This window comes from Agelaius phoeniceus, chromosome 4, assembly GCF_051311805.1.
Source record: "Agelaius phoeniceus isolate bAgePho1 chromosome 4, bAgePho1.hap1, whole genome shotgun sequence".
Classification (NCBI taxonomy): domain Eukaryota; kingdom Metazoa; phylum Chordata; class Aves; order Passeriformes; family Icteridae; genus Agelaius; species Agelaius phoeniceus.
Genome location: NC_135268.1, coordinates 8,798,541 through 8,820,672, shown reverse-complemented (window position 1 = coordinate 8,820,672; position 22,132 = coordinate 8,798,541).

The following is a 22,132-nucleotide window of genomic DNA, read 5'->3' as shown; positions in this document are numbered from 1 at the left end:
AAGTCAGGTGAGAACAAAGAAGAAAGCTTCAGGAGAAAGTCAGGCACTCATGAACTACAGGGAGTAGCATGGCCTTAATATACAGCCATTCTTTTTTTGGGCTGTTGTCTAGAAATATTTTTCACCAGAGGCCAGTTTTCTCTCATATATGATTCTCCTCCTGTGCAGGTACAAACAGTCTGTTCCTCTTGCCAGGTGTGGTCTCCTCTGTCAGTTGCCCTCACTGGTTTCTTAGGAACTTAACTCAGGCTTTTTTGCACCTGAGGAACAGACTTTGCTCAATTTTCCAGCCACTGTTTATCAATAGCTGGGATGTCAGGGGTCAGTGAACATATTTGTAGCATCTTCTTTGAGATAATATTTTTCTCAAGAATTTTGGTACTTTAAGTAGAAGTAATGCACATTATTTAGTAATTTCAGTGGCTCTGGACAGGGCAGCTCAGTGCCTGAGGGGGGACTACAAGGGAACTGGACAGGCACTTTTCACAAGGGCAGGTAGTCACAGAATCTCAGAATGTTCTGAGTTAGAAGGATCATAGAAAAGATGATATCCTGAATAGCTGGCAAGCTAGACTGTAACAGGTCATGACTGGCACCATTTGACTCTAACTATTAGTTTCCTTGGACTGTCACTTCCTTACCTGGGAGAAAGTGCTGACCCTCACCTTTTGGGTAGTTGTAGAGAGCAATGAGGTTCCCCTGTGTCTCATTTTGTCCAGGCTAAACACTCTCAGGTCCCTCAGCCACTCATCCTGAGACTTGTGCTCAAGACCCTTCCACTGCCCTTCCTGGACACGCTCCTCAGCTCAGGCTAACAGTGATGTGTACAGCAGGGTCCATGGTGCTTGACCATGGGCTTGAATCCCAAAGTACTGCAGTATTTAAGCTGAAAGAAGGGCAGGTTTTTATTAATATTATATCAAATATTAGGAAGAAATTCTTCTCTGTGGGGGTGTTGAAGTACTGAAACAGCTTGTCCACAGAAATGGTGGTTGTCCCATCCCTGGATGTGCTCAAGGCCAGGTTGGATGAGGCTCTGATCTGAGCAATCTGATCTAGTGGAAGGTGCCACTGTTCTTGGCAGCAGGTTGGAACCCAAACAATTCCATGATTCTGTGCTAAAGATGAAGAGGTCATAACCTCAGAAACTTCCAAGATCTGAGTGTTTCATGGAGTGAACAGTGGAGATGGAACCTTGTTAACATGAGTGTTGTAGCAGCTGGAGATTTTCAGCATAGTATTTATGAAAAGCTGAGAAAAGATTTTGGGGTAGCTCTCTGAAGAATGGGTCCTTGGACCACAATAGGACCCTGAGAAGTACCTGAGAAAAATCTGAGGCCATGGTTTCCTGTACCAGATAAAACATTCAGCTTCAGTTGAATGATATGGCAGAAAAACTGGAACTGCAGAAAATGAAGTAAAGGATAAGTTCTGGCCTTGTTCTTCCTTGTAAACTTCCTGGTTGTCATTAGTTTAAATTAATTCTTATTTAATCAGTGCTACTGGCTGGTTTTAGCTCTAGTCAGGTTAGCATTGGACTAGTGCAAGCTGCATTTAAAAATACTGTCCTGAAAGATCAGTTGTACTAGCTTGAAAACAAACCAGTGAGAGACTCCAAGTCAGAACTACAATTTTATAGGATAGTTAATATAAATGCAATAGTACAAAGCCACTGACAGAGTCAGAATATGACCTGACACCCTGTGGGTCAGGGTGTTGGTAGCAATCCCATTAAAAGGTGGCTGCAGTCCTCTTGCAGTGACAGGTGTGGTTCTGCTGGAGCAGTGATCCTGTAGAAGGGTGGAGTTTTGTTTTGAAAGTCCAGTGGTGGTGTAGATGGGCCTGGTCTTCCTCTGGGAATCCAGTGGAGAAGAAATCTGCTTCTCTGGGAATCCAGTGGGAAAAGGCTGCCTGTGGTGTTCCAAATCTCAGATTATATCCAGGTAGGAATGCTGGGCTCCTCCCCCTGGGTGGCGCATCTCCCAAAGGGATGATATAATTTTATCAGCCATGCAGTGAGAGTCAATAGCCCATTAAAAGAAGATATTTCCCAGAGGGAGGATTGGTTGTGGAAGAGATAAGGAACACTGCCCCACCTGGTTTTAACAGACAGTGATATGATACATACTTTTGGTTGAGTCTCACATTGTAACCTAAGATAACAGTATGTAGATTCATTCTAGAGAATAAATAGAACTCCTACTTAAAAATGAAAAAAAAGGTAAAGAAGGTAGGATTGCAGTGCGAGGTGCAAGTCACTCAGTTCCATCCATTCTGTTGCTAAGACAAGTATAGCTAACACTACAATCACGAGGGTACTATTAGTGTACTATTAGTACACTATAAAATTGTTTGCATTGACCTACCTTTGAAATAATGGCATATAGATTAAAGTCACATATCTGATAAATCTCATGACTGTACAATAAAGTGGAAGAAATAAAGTTTACAAGAACCTGTAGTAGCATAGTCTAGTATGTTGAGACAAGACAAATATAAAGGCAAGTAAATGGAGTGCTATTTAAAGAATATTCATGCTTTCAGAATATTTTGCTGTTTCTTTTGAAGGAGCTACTGATACGTCTACATCTAGTTTGGTTATATCAGCTAAGATGAGAGGCCTGGACTCATTTGTGCTATCTAAGCAGATTACACAAGCCAGATGATGGGGGGCTTTTTGCTATGAAAAATAACAAACTATACAAGCTTCCTTTTCCCTCTTGGAACAGGATGTGACCTCCTCCTCCCTTCACTCTCCATTAAAGACAACCTGCCTGAGGAAAGCTGTGAGCCTGGAAAGTTTCTGGGGTAGGAATCTTTGTTTGGGGAGATTGTCTAACCCCAAGGCCTGGGGTAGTCGAACCACTGTGAAAACACGTGTTGGGCTTGGTGAATGTGAAAGGGGACTTTTGTTACATAAAATAGAGCCAGGGCAGGGTTTTCTATGATATCAAAGGAAGTTACTATATGACAAGTAGCTCACTCAAAAAAAAAAAAAAAAAAGAGGAAAAAAAGGGAAAAAAAAAGAGAAAAAAAAGAGAAAAGGTTATACAAAAGACCTTTGTGTATCTCCCGGGGAAGCACTGTGTCAAGATGCTTCTACAGCTAAAAGTTCTTCTGCAGTAACCAAGAGAAAGAACATTGATTCTCCTTTATCTATGTGGTTGCAAATGATTTTAAAGGAATTAAAAATTGCCTAAGATTTTACCATTTGCTTGCTCTAGTTCTGGCTGGTTGTCTAAAGTTCACAGGAATGTCTCAAATACAAATATTCAACCCCGTCTCCTGGGTTGTCTGTTCCATATTTCAACAATAAAGCAACAATTACAGAATTGCAAATAACACAATCAGATTTCACTCTATCCTTCTTCCTTTGGAAACAGATCACTAATGTAGAGATATGTTTTCAGTTTACTGCTTGCAGATATGATATAAAAGATAGCTCTTTGCTGTCATGAAGAATATTCACAAAAAAATTACATTAGATAATGATAAGAAAGATAATTTTTTTCCAGATGTGTTGTCTGCATTTTAAGGCAAACTGTCAGAATTAGTAGTATTTCTGGCATCTAAGGATGAATTTTTTGGAATATTTAAGTGATGAACAGCTTGATTTTTACCAGACAGTAAGTTTTTTTTATTGGTAAGTGAGCATAATCGAGTAGTGCTAAATGCTTTTGGAAATTCCACCTATCCTCCATTATAGTCTAGTGTGACTTAAATTATATATTCATTTTCTCTGTCCTACTTTCACTATGAGCTAATTTAGTGACTGTTTTTTCACACGTATGCAAGTTTGAGTGGTTTTATTTCCATAAGTATCAACAATACCTTTAAAACTGTCTCTTATTCTCTTTGTCCCATTCAAAAAATAAGACTTTTCCCCTAAAAATACTTGGGTATTTAATGAATCCACATTTCCTTTCCCTCTCTTCTCCCTCTTAAAAGAATGCAATCTATTTGCTGGATTAATTTTGGATCCAACTATTCCAATTTTTCAGAAATGGTTTTATTCTGAGCCTCAGTTCTTCACATAAATAAAATTAAATGACAAAATACTTCAAATGTTAAATGCAAGATGGGACAAGACATATTCTTGCTGTCTTGAAGTATAACAGAATGGTTCATTTGCATCTGGAACTTCAGTCACAAATTAATTTCTGAAGGTAATGCCTTATTCAGCAAGACTTTCACATTGTCTGACTGGTGTTTTTATGCTGCAATCCAAAGTGCACTCAGCCCCCTGGAGAGGATCCCAAATCCATCAGCAGGGTTTGGATAATGACCAAAGAACAATGTGTGGTTAGGTAGGAGGCTCTGCCAGAGTGGAACAAGGCTACAGTCTCCACAACAGGATGAACTGGCAGTCAGGTCTATAAAGAATTCATTAATAATATTACTTTTGGCTGAATGTCTGTGACCTCCCCTTTTTTTCCTTTTCTATAGTATTCATTTTGGCAGAGGTCAGTAAATTCTTGGTTCCCACAAATTTTCTTAAAGTGCCACATTTAAAAAAAGTTTTGAAAGAATGAGGTGCCCCAGAAATTATTTAGAACCTTCATTTTTCTTCAGACACATATTCAAACTCTGAGACACTTAAATATGGATGGAGGAAGAAAGTGAATAGCAGTGTCAATAACATGGAAAAGTATCTTCAGATAATATGTGATTCTGTTCTAAAGAACACCTGATATGATTTCTGTCTTAAAGGTCATTTATTTCAATGTGATTTAGTTTATTTCTCTTCATCTATTAAAAATATTTAGAAAGAAGCATTTAAAAATTTTAAAAATATTTAGAAAGAAGGATAAAGTGTCAGATTTTGTAATTTAAAACAACTCCTGTTGCTAAAATACCTACTGGTGTATGTATAAAAAAAAGAAAAATTATTTTTAGCTGCAGTTTAATATATAGGGAAAAGTGATAGTTTACAGCAAAAAAGATTGGTGAAAGGGCATATCATATGAGATTTTTACTGTTCTGTGATGTGTAGAAAACTTTCACTCATTTATGCAATCCAGTAGAATATAGTAGATAAAGAAGTTAAGACTTAATCAAAAATAGTGTTAATTTTTTTTTTTTTCTGTTGAAAACCATTTAAAAGAATCTTCTTGAAACATTAACAATATAATTTGCCAAGGAAACAGCACATAGGTGGAATCTACATTTGGGCTTAGATTAGTTATTTTAAAGCATTAATTACACACATCAATAGTTTCTTCTAGACTTGTTAATGTCACTTATATAGTAACACCTAACATGGCCTTAAGTGCTTGGCTATTGCAAGGTTAGAACATTCATTCACATTTAATGATTTTGGGAAGTCTCTCTCTTTTTTTAAACTTCACAGAATCTTTAGACTTCAAAGATTAAGACTGTTATGAGCTTGTTCTCATTAATGACTAATCAAATGTCTGTTCCTGAATATGTTACCTGCTGTTGGTATAAGGCACAGCAGTAATAGCCTTGTTGGTTTTTTCAGACAGTATCTGAACTGGAAAAATGCACTTAAAAAATCTGACCTTAAAAAAAAAATCATTATTAACTGCCCACTTTTAACACTGGGCTGTGGGACAGACATTGTTTTTTATAAAAATGTCCTGGTTATTTAAATGTATAGTCCATTTATGACTAGACCTGGAATACTTATGAGCTTTAAAAATTTATTATTCTGCCATATATTTCAAATGGAGCATCCCATTTTAAATAGTCCCTAAAGAGCCACTCATTTCAATGTGTGCAAGAAGATAATTAAAAATTCAAAGCAATAGATAAATCAGATTTAATGTGTTTGCATCAGATTTAAATTGTCTGGAATGCCAAGAACCACAAAACTGTACCCTAGAAGTGTCAATTCAACTAATTAATTTTTCTGAGCTACAGGTGCACGTGAAAATATGTCTCTTAAGATTACAGGCAATGTAGAAAATTTTGTTTGGTTTCTTAAAAACCAGGACTCCTATCACCCTGTGGAGATTTAAGCTTCATAAATATTATTTTTCTTAGGTACTCTAATAAACTGAGACCAAAAAGACCTTCTTTTTTTTACTGTGTGTCTAGTACTATCTAGTTGTTGCTTTACAGATTAGCAGTAATTGCGTTCAAGGGTGTCAAAACATTGCTCTACAGAATCAAAATTGCTTGATAGACATTGCTTTGTGATTTATTTGGATGATTCTCCTAATAAATTGTAGAAATATAGATATTTATTTTGCTTTATAGCCTTAAATTAGAATTCATAAATACTAAATCAGGAGAAAATAGGAAGTAGTAGGTGCTTGTAGGTAAAAACTGTGTTTGTCTAGTTTAGCACTATGGTCTGTAAGGTTTAATTAGAAATTCATCTGGAGAAGTAATTGTTTCTGTAATTGCAAGCTGATTTGTCCTAAGAATTTTCTTCCATGTTGATATAGGGAGGATGCTATCAGAACAGAGTGTCACACTGTCCTGCTCTGAGGTAATATTTTTTGTTCCTGATGTTACTTGCATTAGGAACCAGTAAATAGCAATTTTGTTCTTGTACTAATAAAATGCCATATAATAAGTATCTCTCTATGATGTTACCTTCACAGGAAATTTCCTGAGGACAAATAGTTATTGCTTAGTGTAGTACCCATGAATAAGAAAGATAAGATTTTTTATTTAGCATTCATTAGTAGATTCACTACCCAAACTGTGCTAAAGCTATGATCTTTGTTAGAGGTAGAACACCTTATTGACAAAAATCTCTTGTCTCAATGACTTCTTTAACATGCCCCAACCCTGGAAGTGTTCAAAGGCAGGTTGGAAGTTGCTTTGAGCAACCTGCTTTAGAAAGTGTTCCTGCATGGGGGTTGGAATTAGATGGTCATTGAGGTCCCTTCCAACCCAAACCTCTTTGTGATTCCATTATTTGTTACAAGAAAGAAAAGCATTGCAGTCAGGGGAACAGCAGTATTTCTTACATGACAGAGACAGTCCTGATTTTTTTGTTAAAACTTCTTTCTCTCTATCTGGCCAATATCTAAGCTCTTACACCAGTGCGTGTTGATTTCCAAAACCAAAATTCAATTCTGAGTTCCATATTTTCATATTTTGATTAGTTCCTGTTGTATTGTTGGTACTTTTAAAATACTGCCATGTCTGATATTCCACAAGATCAGACAATAATATAGTATTTAATGAGCCACCAAAGTAGGGGTGGACTTGAAATAGACCAAATTTGGATGTATGTGTTAGCAGATCCAAGGGCTGCTCTGCTCTTGCCTTGGTTAGGGATAAGCTGTCACTGAAAGCCTGGAAAGGTCATTCATCTCCTCTGAGAAAACTGAAAGTAGAAAAGAAGACCCATAATTGGAGGCCTACCTGAAGCTGTGCCTAGTAAACATCACAGCTTTGTGTTTGTGAGTGCTGGACCAGGGGATTAGAAAGAATTTGTTTGGTTTGCAGGAATAGTGAGTGATGGATGAGGAAAAAATGAAAAGGTGTCTAATATTTGTCAATCATTTGGGAAAAAACCCAAGCCACAGCCCTTCCCAGGACAGAACTTTCTTGGCTTGATTTTTTTTTCTTTTGTTGTTTTTGTTTCAATACTTTGCTGAGAGCACTTTATTCAGAATCCTGCTGTTAGAATGTCAGTACTTATTTTTCTACTTAGCCTGTAACTCCTTTTGCTCTAGCTACATATTTTCTCCATGGTATTAGCTATCTTTTGGCACACGAGTGCTAAGTGTTGAATACTATCTGTCTCAACCTTACTCAGAAAAAGTGGAACTTGATCTGAAGTGTGAAGAGGGTTTTGAAACCAAGTCCTTTGGATTCAATCTCTTAAGGGGAAAGTCCCAGCAAATCTTTCTGAAATAAAACTACCATTGATTTCAACAGGAGTTTTCATTTCATATGTGCCTTATGCAATTCAAATCTGGCAAATTAACTGCAGCCATATACTACTATCTGGCATTATAGGAAGCACTCAAATATAATATATTCTTTTACACAAATTTATCAAATGTTTAATTTTGTTAAATAAGCAAGAAGATTATTGGGCTTTTTGATACACAATTTAAATTCCTGGAGTGGTTCCTGCATTTCTAAATCATCCCCCAAAGACAGACAGAAGTATGTTGAAGTGAGAAAGAGTGCAGCAGGTAAGGCTTCAACTTGATGTGCAATTTCAGTTCTGGTTGCTCTGAGGACTCTTAACACGATTTGAACAAATAATGTGTTATATATATATTTTTTTTACATTTGGGGCTCAGAGCCTACTGTATGGTTCAAGGAAATCGATTCACAGCTTTTAGTAAAGTGTCAATGGGCCTAACAGGACTATGAGTAAATTAATGCATATAAGGCGTCTTCCTCTCTGTCTCACAGTTAATTTCTTACCAGAGCAATTAACTCTGCTAGAGCTGGCATCAAGCCTTGTTAGTGTATGTGGTTTAAGCATTGTACATTTGCAGCAGAGAAAAGTTTTTTAGAGTTTTTTAATTTTCTGGCAAGAGGCCTTCTAATTAAGGGCATGAGAAAGTGATGACCATATAGATTGCAAGTTGAAAACTCATCTGTTTTTCCTTTGGCATAACTGTAGCACAACTCTGTCAACTAGCTCAGTGGAAACACAAGTACAAACCAGGACACTTCTCAAGCAACATGTTCAGTTCATGTTCAGCATTTCTCCAGTTTCCGGTGCCCAGCCTGTACTTTGACAGATAACAGTGACAAGCACACTCCTGCTGTGGGGAGTGCAGAGTTTGTGAAGGATCATGCTTCACAATCTAAGTGTTCAAGTCATCGAGGGAGGAAAAGTGACTTTTGTTATAATTTCAGTTTTCCTTGCATTAATTCTTATGGGCTGGCAATGCTCACATCATGTTGTGCTGAGAAACACCTCTCAGCACCTGCATGCTGCTCATGAGCTGCTCAAACCTTCCCACTTCAGAGCACCTTCAGACTTCATTTTCACACTGCTCCCAGAGTTTGGCTTGTTCTGTGACTAAGTGTCCCTTGACAGTAAGGTAGAAGTTGCACTGATTCTCCTCTGGAGGGGTTTGAGGCTATAATGTGGGAGGGTGAAAGCTGCAAGAGAGACAGAAAATCAAGAAATAGTGTTGGCTTTTGAGAAAAGGCAAAGTGTGTAAGAGCAAAACCAGGAGTAGTGACTCAAAGTGCCCAACTGTCTGTATCCCTAAGTGAAATGGTGCAGGGTTTACCTCAACTTCCAGAAAAAAATCCAACATTTGACCATAAGCTGCACAAGTTTACACAGGAGTGCAGATTAATTCTGAGCAAGTGAGCTCCAGAATCAGAACGAAAACTGGTGTGCTGTTAATGAGCAAGCTGAGAAAAGCAGGTATGTCAACACAGTAAGATGGCTTTCTTGCCTCTGTTGTCATGACTCCAACTTTTCTACCTATGGCATACATCTTGCTCCTTGAGCTAGAGCTGAGCCACCATACTGATGTGTAGGAAACCTTGCCTGGCTGTGATAGACTCACAGAAAAATACATATTTTGTCTTTGTCCTAGGTCAATACATTTCCATAAGCAGTTTTAGCAGGCATCTGGCATCCACAGAAATACTGTTCTTTGAAATTGGTCCATTGTCAGCAGACCAACTTATGTGCCAGGGGATGGTAATTGGTTTGATTCTAAATTATCTGTTTAATTAATAATTTAACTAATAACAGATATAAATATCAGGACCTTCTTCATCACCTGAAATACTTTACAGATCAGGCCTTTCCTTATCCCTGGAGCAGAAATAATCTATTCTGTTTGCAGTTCTTCTGAGACTCCTTTCTCAGGAGATTTTTGCATCAGGTTTCTTTGAGGAAGCCTTGTTAATAGACCTAACTAAGAATGCATTTCCCTTTACAATGTTTCGAGTCTCTGAAAAAGCCTTTCAGACTCTCAAGAACTGTTTCAATTGTAAGTCTGTATATGCTTCTCTTCAGTGAGGAACTCACATTTCAAACATATTTCTGAGAGGAAAGAGGGTCTGTCTTATCTGAGGAGGTCAATGGACAGAAGTATCTATCTAGACCAAATTGCTTCTAAAGCTTTCTTGATGATAGAGAAGGAATTCCTTTTTATTGAAAGGCTCTGAATATCTTCACAACTGTCTCTTCAGTAACCAGTCAGAACTGATGACTCTTTGAGACATCTGACATGCTGGGAAAATGTCAGTATCTGAAATAAAATATGGTACTTAGCCCTCAGCCCTATTCCTTCAGAAGCAGAATGCTGTATTTCCATTTCTTTAGCATGGAAGAATTTGACATTTGCTATATGGGTCTGAAGACCCTTGCTCACTTGTATATGAATGTCTAAGGAGTGCACAAACTTGAGAATGGCTCAGCATTGAAAAGAATTCAGGACAGGAATTGTCAGGATGGATTTAGGTCTTCCTTAATGCAATACTGCCCAATCATACATATCTTTTTTTGCTGCTGATAATCAAGGAAAACCAAGAAAAAAAGAAAAGGAAAGAAATTTCAGAAAGGAACTGCTTTTACAAAGACAGGACAACACTTCTCCGTGGCTGGACACACCATATAATGAACCTTACCTACTTTCAAGCATATTTCCATAAATATATTTAAGGTGGAGGAATTAGGTTTTGTAGTTTTCTTGTTAGAAACTCTTAAACTTCTTTTGTGCTCTCAGAGGCTTTGACTTTCTTAAACTTGAAAGACTTTCCCTTTAGTTTTACATTTTTATTTCTTCTTTTTCCCTTATGCATCTCTTCTTTTTTTCCCCCCCTCTTTGCTTCTCAACTTTAGCTGCAATTACGATTTCTTTCTTTCTTTTTCTTCTCTCTTCTTAATTGCTGCTTTTGTAAAGCTGAAGTGAAAGAGGGGCTCAAATATTCTTTCCACAGCAATAGCAGACAGCAACTGCAAAATCTCTGAGCACCTACCAAGGGCTTATAGAAAGAAGTTTTGTGATTTTAATTTTTTTTTCCCTTTTCTTTACTTTTAACTGTTCTTTAAACAATCTGAGAGTGTGTAGTTAGTTACTGGGCAAAGTGTCTTGAGTTGAATTTTGTCAGTGCTATTGTAAGGCACAGTGCACTATGTAATGCAATAACACATAAACAATTAGTGAATCTCAATGTATACCATTGGAAAAAAGGCCAATTATATGAATATTATAAGTTTATTTGTAAAACTTCTGTAGTTCTAAAGTGTTTTAACTATATATTTTCAGTGCTTAAAGTAATATGGCAATAATAGCAGAGAACTAAAAGGTGCTAATATTAATATTTTAAAGTTGTCTTAGTTTGACTTTTTTTTAATTAGAAGTTGAAAATAGGTAAATTTACATTACACTGATCCTGTAAGATGATTAATGCTTTCTGCTATAGAGTGCTCAGATTTCCAAGCAGGCATTCCTGTTCTTGTGGGACTGAACACTAAATGAAGATTTCTTCAGGTGAGTTCAGTTTATGTTGGACTCTATTGAGAAGTAACATGCTTAGCATGAGGAGAATGTAAGAGAAATTAACTTGTTTAGATAAACTTTGCTATTTCACACCCCTTTCATGCTCCCTCTCCTTCCACTCCTTTACATGCTTTTACATATATATTGACACATTTAGGCTGAGAAGAAATGTTCAGGCATGTTGGGAAGAATCTGTATGTTCAAATGCATCTGTTCTGTCTTTTCCAGTGCACATCTTCTCCAGCTCATTGTTCCATTTCATTTGAAGTCATGATGCAACACTCCCAACATTCCTGACATTGGATGGAGCAGTTTCATGAGGAACCTGGGAGAATGGCAGAATTCTGTGGAAGAATAATTAAAACCTTATGGAATAGTACAGCATAGCTATGCTGTCTATCCAGAGAGGACAAAAACAGCTATTCACAGAGAAGGGAAAAAGATGAAGCTGCACATTTTTACTCTAAATCTTCATGCCATGATCTTGATCTTCAGCAGTGCAATAATTCAGCAATAAATTGAGAATTATGACAGGTTTTCTGGGACAGATTAAAACCTGAAAAACTAACAGATGCTACCATGTTAAAATTTCAGGACACAAAGCATATCAGGAATTAGTGGAGAAAAAATGGCATCTTTATCTGTTGATGAAATTTTAATCTGCAAATTAAGTATGAAATAAGATGACTAAATTATATATCTTCACTGTGGAGCATGGGACAATAGTATTTGGAAGCCTGTTAAAATTTTTCTGGAAGTTTGGTCAGTGGTGGGTTATCTGAGCCCCTAAAAATGAATGGATAAAATTGAATATGAGTCGAGACAACAGGAAAAAATGAAGGCACCAGGAATTTCATACAAATTTGGATAATCTTTTTAAAAGGATCAGAATTGTGGAGGCTTGTGTGAATCAAATTGTTAGTTTGTCTATCTTTTTACTTATTACTTTATCCCTTGATTTGGGAGTTATCCCTACATATAGCTTCCATGCTGGCATATATCAGTATTTAATCTTTTGTTTCAAACAATGTAGGAATTATTTGATATCCTTTTCATGTGTTCCTTATTAGTATCTTGAAAGCTGAGGGACTGACCTCCCAGCATTTCCTGCTCAGAAAGACTTCAGTTCTAAATGTTTAGGTAATTTCTAAAAATAGTTGTTTATAAGCACATTTTTAGAACCTAGCGGCACATTCAGAGCCAAGCTGGATGTAAAGGACATTTAGAGTTGCCCATGTAGCCAGATCTGGAATATAACTTGTTTATGACAGGGTTGTTGATTAAGTGAGGCCTTGATGGGCCAAATAAAAAGGGAATGGGTAAGTGTGATAAAGTTCTGTTTAGTCAAAGATCTAAATAAATTCCTGAAAGTTTTCTCTTGCTCTCAGTTGATGCCTTTTGATCATGTAAAAATGTCACATGTGGGTCTGTTATGAGATCCAAGAGCAAACCTTCTGCAGATTTCCATGCCACTTCCACACCTTTCTACAGCCCAGTTGATCCAAACAATAGGTAATAAACCAAACACTGCAAGACCTTCTGCCACCATTTTGCAGAATGGGACTTCATCCTTCAGGACCAGTGTCTGAAGCTCATCTGGGAACAGTGAAATGAGTGTGTTCTGTGTGTCGTTATTGCTCTGAAGATTAATAAATTCAGAATTAATTTTGCTTGATACTTAAAGCTACTATCTAGCCTGAGCTGCAAATCTCCACATAGTTTTCAATACCACCAAGAAGGAAAGATAATGCTTTTTTATTTAAAGATATTTCAATTGAGACAGAAAAAAGAGGGATAGTTAAAAAAGGTAGTTGAAATTTTAAAACTGGTGCATGTACATTAAAGACAAATTTTCTGAATGTCAGTTTTGGGATCCTGTATTTGGCATCTTCTAACCATACAGAAACTGGACCACTAGAAAAGATTTTTTATACTACACTTTTGGTATTATGTAGTTTCTTTGTAATTATAAATACAATATAACTTGTTGGTGGGCTTGCCAGGAACCAGACTTGCTTTTTCAGAGAAGAAAAGATTTTTATTTTCTTTTCATATGAAACACATCAGTAGAGCTACAGTGTTACAGTTTTTCCCTCCATAAAGACAAATTTGAATCTGGTTAGAACAGGGAAAAAAATAAACAACCAGAATTTCAATTATTCTAATTGGCATGATTTTTAATATTACAACATCATCACAACAGCTACAAGAAAAACCCAGCTACATTATAAGGAAAAATTTTAGTATACTTTGCTTTGGTATACAGATATTAGAAGGATCATTCTGTGTCTTTTCTCCAGGAATGGCTTTCTCATTCAAGACAACTCTATCTGGCAAATAAGAACATTAATATTGTCACAAGGAACTGCGTTGACCTCCCTCTTCCACTCTACTTTTTGGTTGTAAAATGTGCTGTCACTTTTCTCAATTTCTCTGCTTTATTTCAGTGGTTGCATCCTAACAATTTTTTTCTTTCCATCTGTTGAAACTGCTGTGCAGTTTTATCAGATAAGTTACAGAGCTGTATAATACTTAATTTTATGCTTGTGTTTTTTTCCCATTTAGAAATTAGATGATCTGAAATACCCTCACCTGCAGGATTTTATTCCTATCTTATGTGGACACCCTAATATTCAACAGAGAGTTGCTACCAAGGCTTCCAGCATAAGTTATTTTATACAGCTTGGCAAAAACATAGCTGAACATCAAAGGAATATTAACATTTGAGTTTGCCAAAATTGGCAGATTGGATTAAAATCTGGCAAAGAAGACTCACAATACTGGCCTCTTAAAGAAAGGTGACAGACTTTTTATGCTGTGTTTCTAAATACATGCTGGAAGACCTAGCTAAAGCTCTAAAGATGAAAATCCATCTTATGGCAATATTCAGCTAACAAAAAGGCAGGGAGAGAGATGCATACAAATCTCAGGGCATTCCTTTAGTCTAGATGCATAGGTTGAAATAACAATTAGGAAGGATTTTTGCCTCTCTCTTGGCTCACAAGTGGCTTGCAATCACATTGTGGGGCTGGGCAATGTCTCCCTTCATGCTTGCTGAATAAGTTCTGTGAATAATTTGCAGCGTTGTGCTTGTTCACAAGCATTTCAGCAGTCAGGAGGGTTTGCTGTGCACACTGTTGCCCTTGGAGGTGTGTCATGGTTTGACACTGGCACAATGCCAGTGCCCCCATAAAGATACCTTCTCCCTGGTTTCTGCTGTGAGATGTGACCAGGAATAAGCAAAGCAGGCTCCTACTTAGGGAAAAAAGAAAACAAAACTTTATTAACTACTCTACAACTACAGATAAAATGAAACACACACACAGGGAAAATGAAAACCTCACAAATGCATTTCCTCCTCCCCCCACCAAATTTCAACACAATACATTTGTTTCTCAAATCACCAACTCTCGGTCCAGCAGCACCTTTTAGACAATCAATCCTCAGTTCATCAAGAGGAGAGGAGTCCTTCTTGTGCCATGGGCTTCCCCTGGAAACACAGTCGAAGCCTCGTGTGTTTCTGTGTCACTCGTGGCACCGCCCGGAGTACATCTGCCATCGTGACTTCTTCCTTTCATGTCCAGTGCTCTCACCACTGAACAGGGACCAGAACTGCTTCTAGGGTTGTCTTTTAAGGATGCTCTGTCCCGATCCAAAAAAAAGGCACAGTCTCTCCTTTGGGACACCTGTCCCCACAATCTCTCCTTTGGGACACCTGTCCCCCCCATATTTTTCACCCCCTGGGGCCGAGGGGCATCAACACTGAACCCTCTTGGTTCTGTCCATGGCTATACAAAAAGAGTCCAGCAAAAGCTACTCCATCATCTCTTCCCACTAGGATTCTTCTCTATTCTTCCACTATCTCTCACTCGCCCAGACCTGTCTCACACTGGCCCATTTCCTTTTTCATCTTCCACTCTATCTTCTAGGAAAGGTCAATGTTCTGTGAAGTTCTCATTCTCCAAAAAGGGGTTAAAAGCTCCTACAAGCGGCCGGCTGAACCCCCCCCTCTTCTCCGTCCCAGCCGTGCTGCCAGCACAGGCCCATGTTTATCAAACTTCAAGGTCACAGTCTCAGGCAGAGGCTCTTTCTCTCTCTCTCTCTGTGTCTCTCAGGGGGGGCTGCCTGATGGCTCCCGGTGTCTCTCTCTCTCTCTCTCTCCTCCACCCTTCCACCTCCGGGCTCAGGCCTACCTCTCCCGGCCACATGGCTTTTCCCCTCCCCCTGCCCAGCCAGCAGCTGGGCCGGGGGAGAGACCCGAACTCTTTCCCGCTGGAAACCCAAGAGGACCCTCCCAGGGGGGAGCTCTGCTTTTAACCCCGTGTTCTCAGAGGCATGTCCATGTCCCAATGGCCAGGTTAAATGCCAATATTAAAGTCTGAATATCCATTGGCCAAAAACACAGCATCCCAAAAAACACATTTCCTGTCAAACCACCACAAGGTGCAGGTCACAGAACATGTCTGCTCCTTTGCTGGAGCAGAGTGAAGGTTTGGAAAAAAAATTTCTGATGATGAATTTAATACCTTTTTTTTTTCCATTTGAAGATATTTGTAATTCCCTACAGAACATGGTCCTGCTGATGTTTTTTCTGCTCAGTTCTAATGCTAAATTTCTGAAAAAATAATTAGCAAAGGGAAAGTGCAAACCATACCTTTCTCTATAAAATGACATGCATATACAAATATCCAGGAAGTCCTGCAGATCTTTGGGGTCCTATCTAGACTAAATTAAACATGTTTTGGATCTCACTGCTCTTGGAAGGCAGTGTATTTGTCTAATTCACTAGTCCAGACTATTAATGGAAAATATTTTTTTCCAGTGTGCATGCCAAAAACCACACTTAGTGGAGCTGCAGAGAGGAAACTTGAGAGTGGGTGATGCATGCTATTTCCTATCTCGAGTCTGCCTGTCTCCTCCTGTATGCCCAATAAATCTGAGCAGCAAAACCCTCGTGCTGTAATAAACTCCTCAGATTGGCCTTGCAGGGGGATGAGGTAACGAGCAGGACCTTTGCAGTTCAAAAAGAAGTAAATGCATCTTCTTGGTAATGGGAATCAGTTTCCTGGCTCCAAGTGGGAGGCACTGAGAGCCTAGGACACAGGCATTTTGTGACCGTGTTCACAGGGGTCCGAGGATGAGGGAAGAGATGAGGATCTGACTCCATGTTTCAGAAGGCTTGATTTATTATTTTATCATATATATTACATTAAAACTATACTAAAAGAATAGAAGAAAGGATTTCATCAGAAGGCTAGGTAAGAATAGAATAGGAAGGAATGATAACAAGGCTTGTGGCTCGGACTCTCTGTCCGAGCCAGTTGACTGTGATTGGCCATTAGTTAGAAACAACCAACATGGGCCAATCACAGATCCACCTGTTGCATTCCACAGCAGCAGATGACCATTGTTTACATTTTGTTGCTGAGGCCTCTCAGCTTCTCAGGAGGAAAAATCCTAAGGAAAGGATTTTTCATAAAAGATGTCTGCGACAGGCATTTCAGTTCAGTGCTTCCTGGGACTGGTGCAATTTGTAACCTCCCCTTTCAAGTCCACTGCCAACTTCTTGCCCCGTTTCAGCTTTTCAAGCTCAAAATGGGTGGATTTCCTTGAGAAATGTGAATGGGAGGGTTATACATCATTAGCCAGGCTTCAAGGTGTTTTGGCTGCCATGGCTGGTGCAATTTTCAGTGTCATTCAATGCACATTCACTGATGAGTGAATTTGCATAATAATTTCTGGTGGCTGGCTTTGATCAAAGCCCATCAGCCTGTGGGCAAGGTGCTGAAAAATATGACTGGAGCAGATGAGAGGCAAGTGAGGTTGTGGTGGGTATTAACAGCCATATGTTGAAAAGGTGTTAGCTATGTGACCTCTATAAGGAAAAATCCACGTCCCTGGAAATGTAGGTTGGTGCTAAGAAGGGCACTAAACCTTCCTTGTGCATCTTCCTTACCGTGTTTTGTGTTCCTATGGATTGGCATTTCCTAGTGTGGTTCCTTAGGAAACAATGCGTGAGGGCTGGTGGCCTTGCAGGCTGCTCGCCACAGTGGTCTTAGGCTACCAAGAAAAGCCACAAAGTCTCTCTGTGGCACAGCTGAGCTTCAGTCAGTGGCACTGCCATTTCCAGCAAGAGCCTTGCCCCAGGCAAAGCCTAGATAAACTCAGCCTAGGAGAGAGCAGCTGAAGACAGCATGGCTCAGAGAGCATGGCTAGCAGTGGATAGTGGGTACTGAGCTGCAGCTGATGGAATTTTAAAGCATTAGGAAAGAACAAATCCGATTTTCAAATACGCTTGAATATGGAAAGGTGAGAAGGGCGCTGTCTGTCATTTATCGAAATAGCAGTACTGGGGCATTTGTAAAGCAACTTTTATTGAAGTGGCTATTACAATACCTAATCCTTTCAAAAGTGTGTTTGTGAGCCCTGAGTTTCTTTGGTCACATAATAGCTAATCATGAAACTATTTGAAAGGAGAAACACATTTTTCTTGCAGTGCTTTCTCTTTATTAAATCTACACCATTTTCAGATTACTATGAACAAAACAAAACATGGAAAAATGAAAGAAACTACATAGCCAGCTTTGCTTGGGAAGAGGATCATCTGTTCACAAGGCAAGTCAAATCCCCGGATGCAATAGTTTTCCATTTGAATGAAAATCTGGTCCGGGCAAAGCTATTTAAATTTATTAATATCTGAGAACTATGTTGATATGTTTTTAAGTAGCATACTTCATATAAATTGAGGGATTTTTTACTAACTCAGCAATATGTGGGAATGAACTGATGAAAATGTTCTCACATCTGTCTGGACTTGTTGATGACGGTTTCCCAGTGTCACAGACACAACACCCCTTTGCAGTTCTTTTAGGCTTCTGCTTTCTTGTTCAAAGTTTAAACTGAGTTCAATCAAGTGACTGAAATGTTTCCAGCTGGTAGCGATGAAGCTCTAACAGCTAACCTGTGATGAGCTTAATGTGCCATTCCCCTTTGAGCTGCAGGAGGAAGAACTGACAATATTATTTTTCAGGTTATATATATTAAAAAGAAAGTACTCAGGGACCTCCACAATGTGGGCAAGAGAATTCAGACAGGACACTGAGAGTGACAGCTTTGTGATTTATTGCATATATGAGGTCCCTAAGAAAAAGGTTATGGTGAGTTATGGTGAGGGAATCGTTTTATCCTTTGTAACTGACAAATAACTCTTTATCCTTTGTAAGATGTCGGGTTCGGCTGTCTGTCTCTGCCCCGACACGGGTAGAGTGGTTCTTGGGTGGCATGTGATGCAAAGGACGAGTCTGGACTTTTCAGCTTTTCGGTCTTCAGGTTGTTTATTATTTCTTATCTACAAAATTTTCTGTCTGCCCAACAGAGGTCTGATCTGCAAGCAGTCACAGGCACTCTCTGACCACCCACGGGGCGGTCATGTCTTTTTATACTAAAACCTACGTATACAATATTTACCTTTATTTCCCAATGCTTTTCGCCCATGTTAGCAAGTGCACCTTCACCATAAACCAATCCCTAAGTGCCAACATCATCACAGGAGATGGAGGACAAGAAGAAGAAAGAAGAAGGACAAGACACGCCCTGATCCCTCCATCTTGTCTCCATAACCCCCCTGTACCAAAAACCTTAAAGTCTATATCTCACCCTCTAATTGTGTCTCTTTTACACCTTTTACTCTAAAGTGATTCTCTTGTCCTCAGACTCTTGTTACTTCTGTGGATGGATCAAAATCAAGCCACCAAACACTCTTGGCAACATTCCAGGATTTTCGAGACCCCCAAGGGTTCTCCTGGCATCTCTGGACATCGGGAACGATGTGCTGAGATCCCACAGTAAGAGAGACTGGATTCATTATTTTGTCAAGATTTTTCCTCATTAATGTAGGAATTGCTTAGGTGAAAAGTCTTTACAAAAAATCTTTTCCATGTATCTGAAATGATGCAGAACCATACTTTCCAGGAAAATAAACCCCTGAGATGTAGACAGTAGCTTTATCTTTGTCTATTTATTACATAGCATTCATTGCAATGGCATCAGTTTAAGAAGCAACTTTTGGTTTTGCAAAAATATTTGTGTTTTTGCTGTAGCATCAAGAGACCAACCTGTTGCAGATCCCAGATGAGGTGCAGACCTGGTAGTTGCGAAAACCATATGCTAACTTACAGAGAACTGCTTTGCAGTTTATTGGATTTAGACATTGGCTGGTTTCAGGGACCCTAAAGTACTTTATTTCTACATAGGATTTCGCACCTAGCAAAAATCCAGCTATTTCAAGGTTATAGATTGTTCTGCTGCCTATCCATTTGGCCACACAAGGGCCATGGTGATTCACTCTCTCCACTTCCCTCATCCCATCCTCCTTACATGATGTTTCTCCTCTCCTTTCTCCTTCCTGCCCTGTGCTACCGGGTTCTGATGTAGGGGGAAAGGATTTTCAATGATCTTGAGTAAAATCAGACGTGGGAGCCATTCAGACACCTATGTAAAGCCACACTGTGCTTAACAGGGTTATTTCTCAGTCTGTAACCACAGTAAACCCAAGTGATTTGAGTCTAGGTGTCTGTGAGACCTGGATTTGCACAATAGGCCAGGTCATGAGCTAAATGAATTTTGCAGATTAAACTGGTGTGTGCTCTTGAGTCAAATTATATGTAATGGGAGTTAGGTGGGCATTTCAGAGCTCTCAGGAGCAGCAGCTTTCCTGGAAAATGAATGCCTTTCTGTGTGCTGTTTTAAGAGACTGCTGGAGAATGAGGGTTACCATAGCAATACAGAAAAATTTTAAACAGTTAATACTTCATGCATGGCTGAATAGAGTGGGCTAAGCAGCAGAATCTGCAATCATCATCTTTAGCACAAGTAGGTTCATTTTAAATGCATTTATGAAATGTTTTCCTATGTCACACTGGATACTCTGCAGAACCTCAAAGTGCTGTGCAGTGTAATAGATCATTTGGAGCTGCAGCACTCAGGGACAGGGACATTTAAGTGGAGTGATGACAGCTGAGTACCACAACACAAGATGACTCAAACCTTGGTGAAGGACCAAGTGTGACAGTAAGACAGCTGCCAAGTGATGTTGTGTCCATTTGAAAGAGATAAGGACCTTGATTTTGACAGTCCCTTCTACAGCAAGACTCCACTGTAAACTGCATATTATGGAAGGCTGAAAAAAATCCTTTGAGGAAGCCTGCCACTTTCCCTAATGCACCAACTATGTGATTCTCACTTTTGGTTTTTATTTTCCTTGATTCATGCTATATCAGTCTTCTGCCATTTGTTAACAAAATAGAATGCTTTCAGAAGCTATAAAACAGCAGGGAGATGGTTCTCCCTTCTCTGGCACACCTGTCCAGAAATTAACTTACCAGGCTAACTGTATAGTTGATAAGTTTATGAGCTCTTATGTGTTTTAGGGGTGTTGCTTTGGTGTCTGTTTCCATTATCTAGTTGCTTAAAATCACGGAGTCTCTTTTACAGCTCACTTTTAGATTGACTTCTTTGAGCAGTTTTGTACTATTCTTAAGCTTTTGCTTCTCATCATCTGAATTTTCTGATGGTTTATGATTCTGTTGAACACTCTGGGTTTCAGAACAGGTCCATGTAGGATTTGTGACTAAAAAATATTTCATCACTTCTGATAAATGAACATTTAACCTGTTCCCTATCTTTTAATAATGATTAACTCACAAGAAAATGCTTTTATTTTTCCTTTCACATGAAGTAACATGAAGATGGGGTCTTGTCTAACGGGTTTGAAAGACAAAACTTTCAAAAATTTCTCTCAGTACCAAATCCAGCACTGCCTCACAGGGAACCTGGACATTTTCTGTACCATGTTTTTTCAGCTTGAGGAAATAAAGTTGCTTAGCTGCTGAAGATAATATTTTCCCTCCATGACTAAGAACTGTCACAAGTAGCCTATCCAGATTTCTCCAATAAGCACATCCAAAACAGTTCCAGTCCTTAGGACCAGATTTTCTTGGTGCCATGCTCAGCTGTGGAGACATTATTCCAGACAGAGCAGACATAGGAAGCTCAAAAGCCTCACAACAAACACATTATTCTAAAGTAAGTTTGTTATGAAACCACACTGTCATCAATGCTGACAGAGGCTATTTTTTTTTTTCTGAATACTGTGCAAAGTAATGAATCCAGCTATGGACTTGCAAAGTTCCATTATACAGTCACCCAAGGGGCTTCTCCTTGTCCTTGCTGTGCATACAGAAATGTGCAGTCTAGCAAGTAACTTGTATGTGACTGCATATTTTATTTTTCCTCTAAACACTGTGCTGTCAAAACGTATCTGGCCTGTCACATAGAGGGCCCATATGTCAAGATAAGCTAAATACCTTTGAATAGGTTCAAGATGATGAAAAATTCCATCCTTTTTGGCTTCCATCTTTTTTTTTTTATTTTTAATTAAATTGATTGCTTTTGGTAGCACATGATTTACAGACAGTGCCCACAACTTTAAGCACAGGCAGGCTCATGGTCAGCTGTATGCTTTCACTATCTGTGGTTCTGTGTATCTGTGGCTGTGTGGCTGTGTTCATTTTCAAGCTGACATGCTCATACACCTCGGTCTGATTGTTTTCAAGGGAAACCCAGCTATTTTTATAAACCACAGCTTTTGCAAAATGATTCGTAAGAGATGATACTCTTTTCCATATGAATAATCACAGTAGATTTGCTCTGTA